This window comes from Coenobita brevimanus, chromosome 97, assembly GCF_032717465.1.
Source record: "Coenobita brevimanus isolate Jiangsu-jjx chromosome 97, ASM3271746v2, whole genome shotgun sequence".
Classification (NCBI taxonomy): domain Eukaryota; kingdom Metazoa; phylum Arthropoda; class Malacostraca; order Decapoda; family Coenobitidae; genus Coenobita; species Coenobita brevimanus.
In genome coordinates, this window is record NC_137050.1 from 28,972,065 (window position 1) to 28,988,586 (window position 16,522).

General features: G+C 42.2%; 1 protein-coding gene across 1 annotated transcript in view; it reads left to right on the forward strand.

Annotated features, from left to right (window-relative positions):
- The first annotated feature begins 8,107 nt into the window (after positions 1–8,107).
- LOC145413637 (uncharacterized) overlaps positions 8,108–16,522 on the forward strand; it is a 109,661-nt gene continuing 101,246 nt past the window's right edge. Inside the window, exon 1 of the mRNA XM_080283298.1 lies at positions 8,108–8,183. The gene's annotated coding sequence lies outside the window, so the exon portion shown is untranslated. The remainder of the gene's footprint in view (positions 8,184–16,522) is intronic.

The window sequence follows — 16,522 nt, forward strand, 5'->3', positions numbered from 1 at the left end:
AGGCTACTAGAGTCATGTGCGTCCTACAAAACTGCTTCATTTTCACGTCCATCGTACCCCATGTGTGCGATTTTTTTTTTTTTTTTTTTTATATATACTAAGCGCCTCATCTCAGTAGGAAGGCACTTCAACCTCCTTAATCTGATGACATTTTTCCATTTAAGTCTGGTTGTGTACAGACTTTTTTTTTTTTTTCAGCTTAAGCGAGATTTTTCGAGCTGAATGAATTAGGTATAGCCTTCATTAACTGTATCACTACAAGGGGTCGCCCATAGTTGAGTAAAATAGTTTGTTAGTTGCAAGAATAAAAGTACGTCAGTCGTCACCGTACTGAAGTTGTTAAAATATATAAATAACGTAGAGGAAAATAGCAAAGCGTATTGGGCGAAATAAATCGTCGAGGAAGGAATGTTACGAATTCATCGAGATTGTGGACCAGCGTTTAACACGTGTAAATGGCTTTCAGAGATTTCGTTACATCTTTACCTTAGCAGTATATTCTGCACATCAGCCTCCATTATCCAGTTGTAAGCTATATTACTGATGCAAATTATGTCGATATTAAAGCAATGTAAATAGCGTACGAGAGAAAGTTAGGGTGTAATAGATCGCAAAGGAACACGTGCTACCAATCATCGTATATCAGCTATCGTATTGCCCGTACTCTCTCCCCTTGTCGGCAACTCCCGCCTCGATAACCACATCCTCTCCACCTGCCTAGCAACATATGGTATTAGAAGGAGACTGATATGAACGATTTAATGTATGTTTATATGGATTTTCGAAAGAGATTGTTTCTTTTACATATCGTTCGTGCTATCAGTTTGATTATTTGGTTTAGCTTGGGAGAGAGTTCAGAACTGGAGGGGTTTGATGTGGATTTAGGTAAAGACTTCAGTACTGTTCTTGAGTAAAATTGTCCAGTGAAAGTATGATAAAAAAAAAAAAAAAACCGTCAGGATATGTTCACATGATACTGTGAACGTTGGGTATTAACGAAGTAGTGACGTAGTGTGTGACATTGCCTGATGAGCGTAGGAGTGACAGGCCTCAGAGAACGGTCTGTCTTTGCACAAAAATGGATTAATAAAAAGTAAGATCACTATCGTAAAGATACTTTCTTTAACCGACAGGATTTTATATATATATATATATATATATATATATATATATGTGTGTGTGTGTGTGTGTGTGTGTGTGTGTGTACCTGTTTTCTTGAACATCTGGTGAGTATACTCGACCTTGTTTATGTGTGAGTCAGAGTGATGTGATAACTGTTTATTCCGGCAAATTTAGTTCCAACTTCTGATTTGTGAATACGAACTGGCGTGTTAACACAGGTGCTCGTGTGTGTGTGTGTGTGTGTGTGTGTGTGTGTGTGTGTGTGTGTGTGTGTGTGCTATATTTTGAAATATCTTCACTGCTATTAGACTTGCAAATAAACGTTACAATAACTTCATACAGTACATGATGCCTGCTTTGCTACATTTCTTATCACACACTGCATCATCATCATCATTGGCGGCACTGCAGTACAAACGAGGTGTAGTAAAGTACTGCTGATGACTGATAAGACTGAAATGTGTGCAGGACTGTAGACATCAAAGAGATGAACCATGCGATATGCACGTGTGTGTGTGTGTGTGTGTGTGTGTGTGTGTGTGTGTGATGGTTAGTTGTGGTTGTGGTAGGAGTTGTGGCATGGTATTGTAGTTGTGTTAGATGGACTTGTGGAATATTCTGAAAGCAGACTCCATTTACATTTCACATTATCCACCAACATGTCATAAAGCACTCATATTAGTCAGTCAGCCAAACATGTATTCAGTAATGACTGTGGGTATTGGTGCCGCACTGGTGACATGAGAAGGTTATACGTAGGAGGATTGCAAAGCCTCAGGGAACGGGCTCTCGAATCTGTGTCCAGAGAGAGAGAGAGAGAGCGCACATTTTCCCAGAACATGTGATTACCAAGAGGAAACGAAGCACCGGGTCTTGTCCATGGCTCAGACCGTGTTGGAGAGCTCACCCGGTGCAACGTTTCATCCCGGCAGTCACATTTTGGAGCAGGTGTGTAGCTGCGATGGCGTGTTCTAAATATTATTCTTAATTACCCCAGACGACCTAGGTTTTGGAAGGAGGTCAGGAAATGAAGGAGATTATGAAGGCTCAATAAAACCTCTCCAAATCAGAAAGTCTCCTATATGTTGAATAAAATCGTCTGGAGATAAATTAAATAGATCACAAGATTTAAAGGATCGTATAGAAATTATCAGAACAGTCGTAATGCTATCAATATACTGTGTCAGATTATATCGATGTTATTTATTTTTAATGCTCGTATTCCGGGAACTTTATCTCGTTAATGGTGCAGGTGTGTGGCCTTTGAATCCCGTCAGCTGGAGAACGTATACAGGGTTGTCCGTACATAGCGCTTCACTAGAGATACTGAGATACCTGGCCTATTCATAGTCTGCTGGTGTGGGTGTGGCGGTGGGAAGGAGTAATTGATGCCGGAAGGACACTGATAAACGTACCCCGCAACACACCAGAAATCACCCGGCGGTATGGAAGAAGAGCGCTGTGTTTGGCCCACCTTGTTTATATTACATTTTATTTGTGCTGTCACTGGTCGATTGGATTTACATTACCCAACCCCCCCAAAAAAAAATAATAATAATAATAATAATTCAGGTTAGGAGAGGGTTTTCGAACTGGAAGGATTAGATGTAGTCACGTATGAGAGGATTTTTGTAAGTAAAATAAAATCGTCTGAAAATAGGAATTATATGCTGCAGTAATACTCATCATAGTGAAGGTTACATTGTTAATTATTAGGCGTGAAATTCTCTCTCATGTTTATACGTTCTTAGCACCACCACCACCACCACCACCACCACCACCACCACCACCACCACCACCAGGGCCACCATCATTATCCACACCCCTTTCCCTACCATATGAGTAACGACAGTGTTTTCCTAAATAAAGTACACGAAGAAATGAGCCCCCTCTTGGTCAGAACAGCGTTAGAATTTGTCGCCCATATTGCCAGACAGGATTATTCAGCTTTAAGTGAGGATGGAAACCAGAAATTGTTCATGCTGTTGCCTTTATCCCTCATGGTGGGGAACTTGTTTATTTTCTTACTTCTGTTAACTCCACACGATTTTATTCAGCTGAGTGACAACAGGAGCCTGAGAGTGTTGATACCTCTGACACTGATTATCACGTGGTTGGAAAGAGTAGTATACAGTATATATATATTTTTTTTTTCAATAAACGTCAGATCATTTCATTCACCTGAGTGAGTCATGGAAGCCTGGGAGTTAAAGAATTGAACAGTGAAGAGAGGGTGGTGTGTGTGTGTGTGTGTGTGTGTGTGTGTGTGTGTGTGTGTGTGTGTGTGTGTGTGAGAGAGAGAGAGAGATTGGAGGGGTGGCACCTCAGGCTTCTGTGTACTGTTACCTGAATGAAATCGTCTGGTGTTTTCTGCAGGAGAATGCTAGAGCTGCCCCGAACATGAGAAGGATAACAGTTTCCCCCTAATGTTCGTGTTACTTATGGCACTGAATATTCTTGCCCTTCCCACTTCATTTTCAAGCAACGTATTAACTTCAATATTCAGACAGATCAACCATTCCCTGCCTCAAGCAATTTACGTCAGAATATTCAAGCAACTTAAGCCTTCCCTATAAATATTCAAGGAACTTAAACCTTTGATTTTTAAGGCTCAGTCAGATCTGTGTAGGGCCAAAATTACGTTCATTACTCTTCTCTTGGCCGTGACAGCTCTACTATGCTCCCCTCGATAACGCCAGGCGATTTTATTCAGCTGAGAGTAAGAGGAGATTGAGAGTGTTTGTATTGTCACTGTCAGCCCTCTGATGGTCCGGGTAACTCTAATAAAATCATCCCGATACTGCCAGACGATTTGATTCACCTGAGTCATTGGAGCCTGTGCATTTTAAGGGCCTTCACATCAGCGTAGATCAGTTATAAGTTCAATTTCTTCTAATCTACTTATTTTTGTTTATTTCAGTCATGTTCAGACCTATGTTGATCAGTTCAGAGCCTTACATTTCAGCCTTGTTCACACTTATTTAATATCAGCCATGTTCAGAACGTCAGATCCATTTCATTTTAGCCATGATCAAATCCATGTAGATCAGTATAGACGCCTCCCTATCAACCGTGTTCTGACCCAGGTAGATCGGTTCAGAGCCTTCCATTTCACCTATGTCCAGATGAATGTAAAGCCACCATTTCAGCCATATTCAGAGCCATGTAGATTAGTTCATAACCACTTCAGTTAATTTAGGTTCATTTATCTCACATCAGGTTCGCAAGATGGAGTCTTGCGAGACATTTAATATATTTAGCCCGATAACGTCTCATATTTTATTCTTGTGGCCTTCGTGGGTTTTTATAATTAATAAGAGAGATTTGTTCTATGTTGAGATTTTATATATAGCCATCATTAACGCCTTCACTTCCGGAGATCTCCCTGTAGTTGAGTGCAATCGTTGACCATGGCCGGATTAAAATGGAACAAATCAAAGGACTTGTACCCACCTCATACATCTCAAAAGGTGTCGTTTGTGTTTGGATATACCCCACACCCTTCCCCCAAATGCACACCGCACGCACCTGAGATACACTCTAGACACGCCCCAGACGCATTCATAAAACTCAGCTGGTGCACTTTGACAGACTTGTCCATATGAAATGCACAGTGACTTAGTGAGTGATAAACTCAAGGGACCCACACAAAATTTGGCTGCCCTTCTGAATGAGGCAGAAAATGTCATCGGATTGAAGGGGTCCATATTTAACCAGTAATTACATGCAGCTTTCAAACTGCCCTCAGTTAACCGCCACGTCAGGTGTGTAAGTGTCGCAGGTGTAACTATCATACCTCATGTGTACATAGCGCCTCGCCAGGGTCGGACCAGGATTTTTCCCCACAGAGAGGTGCCGGGAAGTATGAGGAGGTTTGGCTCCTGGATGGAATTCGCAGCTGCTTTTCTCCATATGTATGATATTCTAATGTAATTTGAGGTACAGTCTGCGACAGTTGCTTTCCTACTCTTTCATTGCATCTACGTCTCATTCCCCTACGTCTGCTTCTCTTTCCTCCCCGACGCATCACATCGAAGAGAATCATCTGTGTGCAGAGAAACAAACCAGTTCTCAGCTTTGGAAATTATTAACCAGCAGAGGAAAGTGAGAAGCGGAGGAGTGAAATATTAGGCCGTCTTTACAAACTAACCCTCTCGCAGCTCAGACATATTAGTCAGCAGTGGAAAGCGGGATGTAAAATGGGTGAAATTACCGCGACCTTTTGCCCTATACTGTACCTTATTAATAGATCCAGCTGTGGAATCGATTTTTTTTTTCTTTTGTGGATGGGTGGGTGGAATTTATAGTATATGTCGGAAACCGTGTTAGGTTGATGATGGTGGTGATGAAATTTTAGTGATATCGTCTCTTTGTTTATGCTTTTCTGTTATGGTCTTGTGTTTGTGTCCTCAGTATATATATTCTTTTGCGTGCTTTATACGTGTTTGTTTTGATGCAAGTGTGCCATGCGTATGTTTGTGTGTGTGCTCTGCCCATTTTTGCCCTTGCGTGTGTGTTTGTATTTGCTTGTGTATGCAGGGGCTCTGTGTACTGTCCTTGTTTGAGTGTGCTGTGCATGTTCCGTGTATGTGCTAATGTACATACGACGTTTGTACAGCATTTCTGCATACGCTGTTTGCCCTTGTTTTGTGTGTGTGTGTGTGTGTGTGTGTGTGTGTGTGTGTGATACATATGTGTGCACACCGGAAATATATGAAAGGTTGTGTGGCCATTTACATATATTAACTCGCATCACTCAGTTCCAACCCGTTTACCTGTCCTTGTTTACGTTGGTTTTATCACATTTCATAAATCTCTCTCATCTGTTTCTTATCATGTTATTTTTCTGTGTCAGTTTAGCTTATAGACATATCAGTCTCGCCATATCAGCCAGTATGTTGCTCTTATACTTCTATCCACAGATCTTCATATTACATGTTATTTGTTCCCGTCAGTTTACGTATTATCTCGTCCTATCTTTGTCACCAGCAAAATCAGTGGACGTAATGTGACCTGCTACCCCTTTAAGTCGATTACGTATTATCTGCTATATTCATGCTGTCCCTAGACGATTTTCATTCACCTTAGTATAAACTTGTTGAACTTGCCAGACTTGATACACCTTTCATTGAACTTCACTACAAGGGATGTCCTCCTTAGATGAAGAAAAGAAAATAATGTGGAGACGGCAATAATGAAATGTACGTCTTCAGCCTGATGGCTTTAATTCCATAACGTCTTTTACATACTGTTATCTCCAGGCGGTTTCATTTAGCCTATTAGCGAATTTTCGAGCTGGAAGAGTTGGTTACAGATCTTTAAATACATTAAGTTGAAGAAGATCGTTTGGAAGCATCAAGAAGAAAATAAAGTAGGGGGTTGTTGTAAACGAGACGCCATCGTACTGAAGGGGTTAACACTATACTGCCTTACACTTGGTTCTAATCAAGCTACATAACTATACCTTTCACATGAAAAAATCAAGCTATTTACTCGTATCTTTTGTTTTCCTCAGGTGACGTTACCATGGGGAAAGAAGGGCGTAGGAGGAGGAGTGAAGGAACCAAAGGAGTGAGGGAGCTGGAGGCACACCGCTGACTTTCTCCCTCCCCTTCCTTCCTCCCTCCCTCCCTCCCTCATTCTCTCTCCTCCACACGCCCCCTCAGTCCTACTCAAGATCCGGGGCCAGGAGGAGGGAAGCCGCCATGGGGGATTCAGTGCCAGAGAGGAAACGGTGGCCTTTGGAGTGGCCATAGAGCAGTTGTAATACTCGTTGATGCATCTGTGATAGAGGGAATTAGTTTACTGAATTTTTTCTGTGATATTCACACTTTGGGAAACTTGAGAGGAAGAAAGTGCTTGGATATTGACCTAAGAAAATAAGAGACTACTAGATGGAAAAATTAGACTGCTGATTACCGTATGTAGTCTAGAGTTCGACTCTTCTTCTGTTAACATAATCAGGGACTGTTAAAGCAGAAACGACCTGATTAACGGAGTGGTTGATGAGGATGAGGATGTACCAGGACTCTGTGCTGAGTGAAGGTTTATGAAAATGAATGTGGTGGCCAAAGAAAGTGAGAGCCAGCAGGGGAAGGTGCTGTGATTAGTGAGGTGACTTTGCTTTACCTTCAGCCCTTACTCTTCTACCTCCATCTCCTCAAACTCCTTGTTCTGAAGTTGAACACCTACGCTGCTTCTCTGTCCCAGTTAGGTTGACCTTTCCATTTAACTTTCATCTCCACCTTTAACTCTTCCTTAAGATTCACCTTTCGCACTTAACTCTATCAACTGCAACATTAATTTTAATATTACCCAAAGATATCTCCCTATTTCTGTTAACCTTTCCCATTTAACTTTACCTATTGCAGCCATACGTTTAGTCTGCTTATCGTTATTTTTACCTTTATCCCTTTCAGTGTCACCTTCATTGTTATCCTTATCTCATAATTTCCTATCTTATCATCCACACAATAACCCCCCAAATATCCTAATCTAATCTTACCTCCCCGCTGCTTCCCCTCCCCTTTCTTCCTCCAGGGTGTCAGGGTGATCCAAAACAGGGCACTGCCTAGCCTAGAGATGCAGTGCCCAAGGACCTCCCTGCCCCGTCCCATCAGCGCCCCGCCCCGTCCCACCAGTGAGCGAGGGGAGACAGCACCACTCGCCCCCTCCACTCGTCCCTCTCCGGCCACTCGTCCCCTCCTCACCCGTTGCACCCGACTTGGTAGCTCTCGGAAGCATCTCGGCTCGACCATAACAAACGCCATATTCGCCCAAGCTCGTCCACATCCCTACATTTCCGACTCGTCGCTCACCGCCCCTTGGCCACTTCACAGCACTTCTCGGCCACGTGTCACCATACCTCGTCCACTTCTTAGCGTCAAAGGGCCGCTCAGCAGTACTTCCTACCCTGCATACGGTACTTCTCATCAAACTCTCGGCACTTCAACCAACCCACATCCCATCGTTTTGGGGCCTCTTCTCGCCTCATCTCTGCCCCATCTCGCCCCGTCTCGGCCTCTTCCGTCGAGAGCGCCCCCTTTAAGCCCCACGTAGAGGTAAGGAAGGGCCGGGGTAGTGTAAATAGAGGAGGTCACGGTAGCTCACTGACCTCTCTCTCTCTCTCTTTTTCTCTCTCTGTCTGTCTGTCTGTCTCTCTCTCTCTCTTCTGGGGAGTCATGTGGAGGAGGCTGTTTGACCTCTTTCTCCTTCCTCCCCCGTCTCTCTCTCTCTCTCTCTCTCTCTCTCTCTTCATTTAGGCTACCTTCATTTGTTTTTTGTGTATTTGAAATGTACCGTAGGCTACCTGCATTCTCATTTGTGTTGACTAACACACACACACACACACACACACACACACACACACACACACACACACACACACACACACACACACACACACACACACACACACACACACACAGGTAAGTAAGTAAGTAAGTATTTATTGATCACAATATCCAGTTACACATACAGGATTTCAAGCAACAATAAACCTTAGCATGATAAACAGTACATCAGATATTAGCAAACAATTATGGTCCACAAAACAAGCGAAGTATTAAAGGGTTGATCAGTGCATCTATATAGCCTTAATGAAAGATGGAAATCATTACACTTCTGATTAGTAACGTAACTACAATTTAACCAATCACTTTTTTTACGAAAAAAAAAAAAAAAATCCCAATGATATATCATGGTTAGAATAAGAGCATACAAAATAAATTAAATACACTTTAAATAACATAGGTTATGATAAACATTATAGTACACACTAGCCAAAACAGGAAAGGACCTTATACACTATCTCCTCAATAGGAAACTGAGCATCGTCACCAATGATTTGACTCCAGGAAGTAAAGTTATATCTTGTACGTATGTGCTGAGTCAGTGGACACACCTACAGTACATGCAACTCTGTTTGCACAGCACCACATGGACAGAGCCGCTCTGCTACCGGGAGACGTCCCCGTCCACGCCGATTCCAACGGCCCGTCTCAATCGCCAGATTATGACTGATTACCCGCAGCCGACTAAATGCCACTCTGTGTACCCCACTAGTTTTACCACGACATTTATAGATCTCGTGAACTGTTAAGGTAGGGTTCAACACATTATAAATTAGCCTTCTAGAAGATGTAGAGTTAGAAATTGATTGCTTTAAAGATTCAGTGCCGACTTTAACATCATCAACAGAATTATTAATTAAACTCTTAATGTGTTTACTTGTTGGTGTGTTAGCCGCCATGGTCAGCCTGACGGCGTGCACCCACGGGTCATCGGGCATACCGCGCCTCTCCCCCCACAGTCGCTGGAAAAGCTTCCTCTGCCTTGCTACAAAAAAAACTAAAGATTTCAGTGGCGGGCACCCGAGTTCCACGTAACAAACGTCCGTGCACGCCGTCATACGAGCTCCCAGCAGCTGTTTAATACCCCAGTTATACAATTTTTCCATTGGCCTCAAGTTCCCATTGAACCAGGACTCACAGCCATATAGGATGGTTGACATTAAGGCTGCTTCAAACATTTTCTTTTTAACATAAAATGGTATGTCTATATTCTTTTCCAAAAATGACAAATTTCAGAATGTGGCACATTTTTGCTTGTGCGTGGACGGTAATGGCGGACGACAGGGTCCCGTCGCTTGTGAACAGGCTGCCCAGATACACATACCTGTCACACCACTACACGACCATATCACCAACGCAGAATGGCTCACGATTGCCCACTGACGCATGGATTGCAAAGAACTTGGTCTTAATATTATTCACAACCATGCCATTATTTACACAGAACTGATTCAGAAATGTAAGTTTATGTTCCATCCCGCGTCGCGTTGTCGAGAGAAGAACAGTCTCGTCCATAAGGACAAGGAGATGAAACCACTGTAAAAAACCATCTGGCCCACAATTGGACTTTATCAACTTAATCATGCTGTTTGCAAAAATGATAAATAATAAACAAGAAGTTGGGGACCCCTGTCTGACGCCGATCCTGGATGTTACAATGGCTGTCCCAATAATGGTCAAAGTAACCCCGTATATCGCCACCAGCACCGCTAACATTCGCGACCCGCACCGCAACTCACGTAACATGCGAAACAATTTAGCGCGAGAGTCCCGGTCGTATGCCATTGAAAAATCGACAAAGCAAACAAATAACTTATGCTTTCTTCTGCGGGCCAAATAAATTAACAGTGTAAGTGTCACAACATGTTCAATGCAGCCCCGGCCCTCCTGATTCCCTGCCTGCTCCCGACACGGAACAAACCACATAATTAACCGAGTTGATAGCACCATGTCATACAGCTTTGCCAAACAGTTTATTATATTTATGCCACGGTCATTCTTGGGTAATGATCTGTTACCTTTCTTAAATATCGTGACCATACGGGCCAACTGCCAGGATGTGGGATAAGAGCCAGAGGAAAAGACTGCATTAAGCAACGCTAATATAAAGTGTATCCACAGGTCTGGTAAAAACTTTATAATTCCTGGGCTTATCCCATCGGGCCCACACGCTTTATCTTGCTTTAATCTATGTATTTCTCGCACAACCTCATCAAATTCTATGTCATCATCAAGAACTGGTATGGTTACATTTGTATCAAACTCAGTAGGTACTATAGGTTCAGCATCATGTGGGTTATATACCTCCTCAAAAAAAGTTTTGAAATCCTCATCTGTGGGTTTTTTATTACCGTCAGAATCATCACTATCATCTCTATACTCCCCACGCCAGTCTATAGCTTTCCACATACGCCTGTCATCCATATCATTTAAGAGTCTCTCCCACCTGCTCACTGTGACATCCTCTGGCACAGTCACCTGAGCACACCGACTGGCACTAGCACACCTGTACAAAATGTCTGCCATTTGGCTCACATTAGTATCAGTGTAAGGATCAAACTGGGGAATATCGAATCGAGAAAGTTCCCCATTAAAGTTTTCGATGTGAACATCACAAAACTTTATAGGACGTTTTAACCGAGATTTCTTCTTCTTACAACCTGAATACAAAACTGCATGATCACCAAGCGAACCCGCCCGCACACCAAGACACACCCTATCCACCACAGGGGGGGACAGAGCAACTGCTATTGGGGCGTGATCCGATGGGAGATCAAGATCATTATTCACAGTGAAACTTTGAATGCAATTTAAAATTTTGGTAGAAGCAATACACACATCTACTTCGGAAATCCATTCATTACGTTTCCTATACGTCAGATTGCTCTTATAATGTTTTTCACCATATTTCAAGTTATTCACCACCACTAAATTTTGTTCTACACATACAGTAGTCATAATATTTGCATTCTCATTAGGCAAATTAATTTGATCAGGAATCTCGGGGTAGGTGAAATAATCAGATCCAGAGACAAATAAATTCACTAAAATACTTTGAGCACCAGTACCAAAACGTGTGTTCAGGTCTTCCATTAGTAGAACATTACAATTTTCCTCTTTTCCACATATGATTTTCTCTTGTATATAACTGAAACTGTTAGGATTAAAGTACTGCGAATCTGTAGGGGGTACATACACAAACCCCAAGAGCACAGTGCTCAATAGGGACAATTTGAGCCAAATTTGGTCTTTCATTTTACAGTCTACACCCATCACAGATGACTGTAAACATCGCTTTACCAGTACCACTGTGCCCCTTCTTTCTCACACACACACACACACACAATGGGATATTAAACCAAGTGAAGGGCAATAAATAGATGGATATTATCTCCACAAAACCAATAAAAGTATCGTATTGTCTTCATGACAGTTCATCTGATTTTTAGTTCATTCGCCACCACAGATAAATACGGTGACTTGCTTGTCAGCCAGAGGCCTCGTAAGATGTGGGTGTTTAGTAAAGCACACGTTCGTCTGTGTGTCAAAACTAGCCGCGACAAGTGACCTTAACTTCTTGAAAAGGTGGTGTTTTTATTTATATTTTTGCTACCATCGGTTGATTTTTTTTTTTTTTTTCAGGTTAGGAAGCAGTAGACAAAACGTCTACCGAAAGCTGGAGAGAATAGATTTGTGACAGCAGGAATAAACTAAGAAAATGCGTCATCGGAGTGAAGGGATTAAGCAGAGTAATATACAGTTTGAAAGAGAGTTACACTAGACAAAACAGTGGGTACAGTTCTCATGATGAGTATCTGATTATATTCATTCTCTACAAATTATGTCTTTTGTTTTCGGTTAAACAGAATAGTCTCTTGACACAGAGAAGAAAACGTACAGGAGAAAGACATCATCGCCTTGAAAGGGGTAATGTGGACCAGTTAAAACCTTCTTAGTGCAGGTGTCTGCCCTAAAATGACTACAGTGCTCAGGCGGTTGTAAGAATAAATATACAAAAGACGCCATTGTACTGAAGGTGTAAATGCTGAGTCACAGTAGTGTTCCACAGCACGAGGCTGCACCCAGTAACCGTCTCACTCATGGACCACCATCGCTAACACACCACTGTTGCCACTGCAGCACTTTGGAAAACCAGCATCGTGATTCACAAGCACACCATCAGTCCAAAAAAAAAAGCAGATAAGTGTAAGGCTATGGTTGTTGAGAAAGGTGACTCTCAGTGTAACCTGGTGGTTAACAAGAGAGAACTGAAAAGTGAATGGGATTAAGTATTGAGTTTAGCAATAGAAAAGAGTGAAATGTACAAAGGAAGTGGAAAGTAGCGTGGTTCGGTGAAGAAAAGTGGCCGATGCTATAAAGGGCTCGATACGAAGCAAAGGTCTGAGAATGCAGGCTGCAGCAATATTCCATCAGGGCGTGTTAGATCCTACATTAACGTATGAGTTAGGGATTTTACTTTGCCATGAATGTAAAATGTCGTTAGCAAAACACGAAAAATCAGAGCGTTGCGGGTGTAAGAGGATTATAAGGAGGAGTATTAGTAAGCACATTAACCTGTGAGTGCGAGACACGCGTGGGATGAAAACGAAAAGTTCTGTTAATAAAATGATGGAAGCAGGATTCGTGAGAAACATGTGGAGTTAGCTTAGAGTGTATAGGAAAAAAATTGTTTCGTGAAAGATATTCGTTAAGGAAGACTGCGGACAACAGAGCTGAAGAAAGCGTGTTTAGATGGTATGGTCATATGAAGAGAAGGGATATAAATAGGGTGGTGAACAGGGTATATGTTAGTGAGGTGAAGGTGGATGGAGGCGTGGTAGGCCAAGGAGAAGGTGGATAGATCTGGCAAATGAGTGTGTAAGCAGGGGAGGCATAGTGGCTGACGAGGCTAGGGACTGACAAGGGATCGAGTCGGTTGGATGAATTTTGTACGGTAGAGTGCATGACAAGGGTGTGGCATCCATTTTTTAACTTGACAGTCGTAGAACTGACTCTGTCGTAGCCTACTGTGTAGATAATTGTGAAGCTACATGTGAAAGCACGGATTCCAAGAATTTAAATGGTCAGTGAATGGGTGTGTGCCCATTTCATTGGCCATGCTGTTGATTGGCTCTCCTGTCATATTCTTTCTTTTTTCTGACTTTCTGTACCATACCTCGCCCCACCTGCAGGTGGTCAGAACATTACTACAGTGTACAGAAGGTAGAAGGTGATGGGCAAAGTTCGACTTGTGTGTGTGTGTGTGTGTGTGTGTGTGTGTGTGTGTGTGTGTGTGTGAACAAAATAGTTAAATAGGTTTGATATGATTTAGACCAAACTTGGTAGCCAAGATCCCTATCGTCTGTAGTGGTGGTTGTTGTTCTAGCTTCAGTTTCATCTGAATGAGAACCCAGGGAACTGCAGGTTGATGTTGTCCCTCTCGTGCAGTTCACTGTCCTCATTTCGGAGGATGAGGAAGAAGCTTAGTGATGCTCGTATAGCCGACCAGCATCACCGCTCGGTTAAATCGGTGTTACATTGTGAAATCAGCTCATTCCACCACCTGAATCATTTTTCGTCAGCCGTATGAAAGAAAAAATTAACAATTCCCAGTCAGAGAAATGTGGAGCCCCCTGTCACAGCTTAATTATCCGTTTGTATTCTGCTGATTGTGACTAGTCCTTTATGCTGATAGCAGACACAGTGTAAGTAATATTACCTGGGAATGGCTGAACCATACGGAATAGACAAGGATCTCACGAAGCTCAGTCATACGACCCTCATTCCTGATAATTGACATCCATATACATTTCATTTTTTACCTGTGGCCTGGGAGTTTGATGTGTCCAGGGGAAAAAAAAAAAAAAAAAAAATAAGAAGACCAGGTTCACCCAACCATATTGTCATGGAGCCGTGTTCTCACTGACTTAGGCGTACATTTGGCAACAGTTCTCCCTGAGTCACATATTGTGTTTTGCATAATACCTACTAATGTTCTCTTGCATGTTTATATTAAAGCCTAAACTAAGATGACGTCTTAATTTATGCTTGCTACCTTCAGACTTTTGTTGTACATAAATATGAATCCTCAATCTTGGTTTTAATAACTATATCTAACACTTCCAGTTAGAAAAGGTTATAGCATACAAAGCCGAATAAGTGTCGGAAGATAGCAAAAAAAAAAAAAAAAAAAAAAAAAAAAAAAAAAAAAGTGGCTCTTTTGTGTTGACTGTCGGCCTGGCATCATCTTGGACCCGAACTGTCTTTAGCACAGGACACTTGGTCTTTCAGTGATTGTTTTCTGTATTTAATCTTTATATACCCTTCTACGCCATTAATGTTACCGATAGGTACATAAATAGGAAACTATAAGTGCCATATACAAATAAATTACCGGGTATCTAGTTAAAAAGTGGTCTTTATGCATCGTGAGTACGGCTCGTTGACAGTCAATGAGTCGTGACATCGTTGGCCTAGCAGGCTTCATCCCGCATTTAAAAAACCCAGGTATTTTCCATGGTACACATTATTATTCCTGTGTACCGTAAGTCCATGTTTTTAAATTTCGACAGTTTATGCGTCAGTAACATACAGGAGAATAGTAATCATGTTAGGGTAAAATAAGTCCCTGAGGAATCAGCGGTACACTTTGCCAGCCTAGAGAATGCAACCCAGTGACGACGAAGTGGGCCACAGTACCTTATTCCCAGAAAGCTTTTCATCACCTGTTCCTTTGTGATGTTATTTTATTATTTCCAACCATCACTTTATCCCTGTAACGTGACTGGCACAGGTGCTGGCCGTGCACTGTGGGGCCCTGGGTCGTACCTCCCACCCCCACGCTCCTTCCCGCACATTTTTACTTCGGTGGCCACATATTGAACCGTATTTTCATTGGCACGGAAGGCTGCATAGCACGTCTTCTCTAGCGATTTGTTTGTTTGTTTTTGCATTACACGTCTTGAACATGAGGACTACATTTTTTTTTTTTTTTTTTTTTTTTAACAGATGAAAGCACATTTCATTTGAGCTGCCACTGAACGATTTTATTCACCGAATGCGAACTTTAAACAGTCATTATTATTTCCTCTTCTACACGATGACTCCATTAAATTTGAATTCAACCATCTGGAGGCAGCACGGATATACCCAGACAATACTTAATCATAGTGTATGGGTAACTCTGTGGCCGCGATGAGTTGCTATGCGCTGAATAAAATTGGCCGTCGTTATGTTGACATTACAATGCGAAAGTCAGCATTGTTGGCCGAAACATTAATCTGATGACAAAGATGAAAGCATAAACAAGCAATCGTATGCACAACTCAAACTCAGGCAAGTTCATTTTCACGACCCAAGAAACATACACCGACAATGCAACTTCCACCGATCGATATCACGTTTTAGCACGACTGGCAGAGCGGCCGGCTATGGTCTGTGGGACCCGGGTTCCTACCTACAGTCGGATCAATTATCTTTACTCTGGTGACTCCTACACGCGTGTATGAATGAAATGTATTTGATATAATCCTCGTTCGTATGGTTGGTATGCCTGAGTGAGATATGGACATAGGCAGGTGCCGATGAGATATATATTTGACAATATCGATGTATAATGTTGTAGATATTCAATGGCGTTAGTGTAACGATTATTTTTTTTTATCCCAGTGAACCTCCCCAGCGATACTTCCTCAACGTTTTTACCACTACTGTTTTATTCTTTCTCATGCCTCACAGTTTTATTCAGCTTAGATATGGCCTTCTGTCCCTTAAGAAAGGAAGGTATAATGAAGAACTAGCGCCAGGCCATTATGTGGCTATATGGCAATAAGGTATAAGGGAGCAGGGGGAATAATTAAATTCAATGCATAATGTAAAGAACAGAGAGAAGAGTTATAATGTTGGAAGGAGAAAGTTACCTAGGAAATCAGCAAGGTGTGGAGACCGTCGTAGAGAGGAGAGGAAGGGAAAAGCTGAAAGACGGTGGTGGAGTGCAGTTAAGCAGTCGTGAAAACGATGACGGATAGTCACGGGAGAGACAGTGTGAA